The sequence below is a fragment of the Propithecus coquereli genome, unplaced genomic scaffold (genome assembly GCF_000956105.1).
Source record: "Propithecus coquereli isolate 6110/MARCELLA unplaced genomic scaffold, Pcoq_1.0 Scaffold242, whole genome shotgun sequence".
Taxonomy (NCBI): Eukaryota; Metazoa; Chordata; class Mammalia; order Primates; family Indriidae; genus Propithecus; species Propithecus coquereli.
The window spans coordinates 2,009,706-2,013,782 of NW_012147975.1; the positions used below are offsets into that span (position 1 = coordinate 2,009,706).

The following is a 4,077-nucleotide window of genomic DNA, read 5'->3' on the forward strand; positions in this document are numbered from 1 at the left end:
AGCTGTGTCACACAGATGCCTAACTGGTTACGAAATTAAATTGCAGAAAATACTACCCCAATTTTAAACGAAGCACAGATTAACAAAGATAGGGCTCCCGAAAGATACACAAAAAATGACCAGTTCATTCCATTCCATTCAACAAGTACCGAGTAAGTGCACAGTACCTGTGAGAAACCCGGGCCAACAAGTATTTCTAGGTTACCAGAGAGCTAAAATAGCCCCACATTAACCCAGCCACAGAAAGACCAATAATTCAAAACCATCCTTTAATGTCTGCCTCTATAAGCAAGTCCACCCCACTTATTTTAGGTTTATAGTCTGCATTACTGTTGTTGCGGCTGCCATTTTTAGATCATCAGCTCCTTGAAAGTAAGGTAAATGCCTAACTTTTCTCACTGATTAGACGGCATGATGGGGACTTGAATGAAATAATGCACTGTCTTTCTACAGGTCTGTTTGGTTTTAATTGATTACAAACAAAAAAGAGCTTAAGAATTTCCCACTGGGCAAGTGAGGCAACCGATTCAATTTTCTATAACCTTATCTAGGAAATGAGGCACCCCATCTGAAACTTAATGCCGTATAAAGTGCCCCCTCTCGTCTGGCCCAAGTAGAGTGCAAGGCCCCAGTGCACCAACAGCCCAATTTTGGGTATATTCGCAGAGCGATTTAAGGAAGTCAGCAACCACTCGTCTCACGTGACCTTAAAAAGGGGCGCAGCTGAGATCAGGCTAAGCCACACTCCCTTTTTTCCTACATCAACTTCACTGCCCAACATAAAGGAAGTGGGTGGGAAGGCGGCGCAGGACCAGCGGGCAGGGGAGGTTAGCAAACAAACGCGCCGTGTGGTGTCATCTACTTTGGGAGAGCTGGGAGGTGAGGGAGGCACACCCGCTCACGCGCACCGCAGCGGCTGCAAATCGAAGACTGCCACACCCCCAGGCAGCCAGGGGCACGGCTTCATCACCCTCTTTCTGCAGCAGAAAGGGGGCCTCTCTACAGAATGTCCCATCTACTGCGCACTGCCCCGGGTCCCCCGCACCCCGAAACGCTGCGCGCGTGGGACGCTGCGGGGCAGCAGCGGCTGGGGGGGAGGGCCGTGGCGACTGGAGGCCCGCGCATGCGCGGATCGGGGTACCCGCCCGTTCACCTACCGTTGGAACCGCGAAGCCCCGTTCCCCGGCCGCGGCCGCTTCTCCAGAACCCGCGGCGACGGCAAGAGGGCGAAAGGTGAGGCCCCAAATGGCTCCGCGGCCGGGGAGCCTCTTCCTGGGGCGGCCGGTGGCGGGAGGCTGAAGCGACAGATGTGGCGCGGTGCCAGCCCGGTAAGCGACCCTCGGATCCCCCCGGCGGTGGCGACGGCGGAGACGCGGAGGAGAGGGCGGGAGCGGCGACAGAGACAGCGGCTGAGGCGCAGAGCCTCCCTAACGGCGAGCGGGAGGAGAGTGGAGGGCGGAGGGCGGAGGGAGCAGGGCGGGCGGCGGGCGGGGGCCGGGCCGGACGTGACGTGCGTGGGAGGGGGCGGGGCGGGCCGCAGCGGGGGGAGGGGCGGCCAGGGTCCCCGGCATCCTGCGGCTGCAGCCCTGGAATGTGCCCGCTGGAGAGCCGTTCTGCCTCCTCCCACCCCAAATTTGGGCTCCTGAGTTGGGTGCGAGAAGCCAGGCGCGGGTCCGAGGGAGGTGTCTGGGGTTCCTCGGTTTGGGGAGGTTGGGAAGATGAAAGACACTGGGGATGAGACGTGGGCGGGACGAAAGGAAAATCCGGAAAATTCAGGTCGCTTCTGGTCTCAGCAGAGGGGACCTTGCCACTCCTACAAGGAGACCTGGGGTACCCATATCCAGGTGAGGAACACGGAGACCTCAACAGAAAACAGCTGGGGAGGGGGCGGGGGAGGGAGAAAGAAAAAAAAGAAAAGAAAACAGCTGGGACAGGCCTAGGCGGTGACTCACATCTGGGACTTCTGGACTGCACCTGAGCCCGGCCCCCACCCCACGCTTCCCCCTTCACCTAAAGACCTGACCTAGGCTCCAGAGAGAACACTGATGCTTCGGTGCCCAAAGGCTCTGGGAATGTGAAAGTCGATAGGCTGCAGGCTCACCCGGAGCTTCATATACTAAAAGAAACTGGAGCTGCGGAGGCGGAGCTGAAAGGAGGCAGTAAGAATGAGGAGCTCTTTGAACCTACGAGTCTGTACGCGCTCGCATAGCCACCCAGACCAACCCTGCAGCTCCCTTGCGCTCACAAAGGTATGAATATTCGGCCAATCTCGTCTCTGCTTTAGTCTGTTAAGGGCTTTGAGATCTTCCGTTGAGTAAAATGCAGTGTTCTGCCTTTGGACTCCTTCACTGCGGGTAGATGAACACCTCCATAAAGAACTCTGACTGTCTGTAAAAATATGGACCACCGCAATTCATCTGTCCCCTACCTGCCTGAGCTGGAAGTCAATAACCCTCAAAATGTAAAACAAGAACCCTCGTAGAACTTGGGACAAGGTTAAAAAAATAAATAAAAAGTCACCCTATGAGATGATCTGTAAATGTGTTGCAAAGGCCAAAGGGCTCCCAAATTTCATCAAACTAAAATAAATCATCTGCAATCTACGCATCACATGCCCGGTTGATGCTGTCATAACAGAAGGGCGGGGTCCACAAAGAGTCTAAAACCCGCAGAATCTGAATAAGAATGTCTTGTGGGGCTCAACTCCCACTCTCTCCAGGAGAGAGGTGACTGATTCTAGTGACCGGGACCAATACTCATTATCAGGGCAGTTAAAAATCTTCATTGAGGCCAGGCGCAGTGGCTCACGCCTGTAATCCTAGCACTCCAGGAGGCCGAGGCGAGTGGATCGCTCAAGGTCATGAGTTCCAGACCAGCCTGACCAAGAGCAAGACCCCGTCTCTACTAAAAAATAGAAAGAAATGATCTGGACAACTAAAAATATATATATAGATAGAAAAAATTAGCCAGGCATGGTGGCACATGCCTGTAGTCCCAGCTACTCGGCAGGCTGAGGCAATAGGATTGCCTGAGCCCAGGAGTTTGAGGTTGCTGTGAGCTAGGCTGACGCCACGGCACTCTAGCCAGGGCAACAGAGTGAGACTCTGTCTCAAAAAAAAAAAAAATTTTGATTCAGATTCAGTCACTCATTCAAAAGATACTTATTGGGTGCTTACTATGTTCTAGTCTCTTAGGATACATCAGCAAATAAGGTCTCTGCCTTCGTGGAGTTTATATCCTAGCAAACTTAAATTCTGTATTTCCTTTAAGAATATACAAAAGCCCATGCTCTAATTCCAAACTCAACAAATAGCCTTTCTGTCACTCAAGGGGTCTCAAATAAATCTGCACACCCAGTAAGAAGCAATTGTTCAAGGCACATGACTGGGACTACTTAGACTAGCTGTACAATCTTTGTCAATTAAAAACTTCACATCATGGTTTATAAATCAGCTTCTGTTCACTAGGTTGAATTATGAAATTGGTTTATCTGAATTAATTTCCCAGAGCATGATTAAACTTGAGTGAAGTGAAATATAAGTTTCCAAATCTGCCAAAATGAGGATCAGAAAAGGCCTGGTTTCATAGCAGCCCAACCAAGATGCAGCCTGTGCATTTAGCCTTGCATCTCTCTTTAAACATCTTAAATGGACGCTTTACCTGTGATTCCGTGCTTGGAGAACAGGGGAAATATGATTACTTCAAGAACTTAGTCTTCAGTGAGTACAAATCGTTAAGAGTAAATCCTCAGATAGTAAAAACTGTCCTGAACATGCCCCACCTATGAAGCACAGGCTCTTGTTGACATAACCGACTGTACTAGGAACTTGCTCCAAGTACGAACCCACCATGTAAGCTCCCAGCGGGCAGGCACTCCTTGCACTTTTGTGCCCTGCTCCCAAAGTATGGGCTCTCAAAAAATAAATGAGTTGACTCAGTGACCATCTTCCCCCAGAGAAACTCAAGAACATGTCCTTGGAAGATATATTTTCTAGATCCTACTTGATAATATGAAGCCAGTATGTTCAACATGGAGGGCACATGGGGCATAATTTTAAAAAGAAAAACTTTATCTTT

At 50.9% G+C, this 4,077-nt stretch overlaps 1 protein-coding gene across 1 annotated transcript in view; it reads right to left on the reverse strand.

Moving 5' to 3' along the window:
• Window positions 1-1,481, reverse strand: part of FAM13B (family with sequence similarity 13, member B) — a 100,108-nt gene extending 98,627 nt beyond the window's left edge. Inside the window, exon 1 of the mRNA XM_012646324.1 lies at window positions 1,158-1,481. The gene's annotated coding sequence lies outside the window, so the exon portion shown is untranslated. The remainder of the gene's footprint in view (window positions 1-1,157) is intronic.
• Window positions 1,482-4,077: the final 2,596 nt, after the last annotated feature.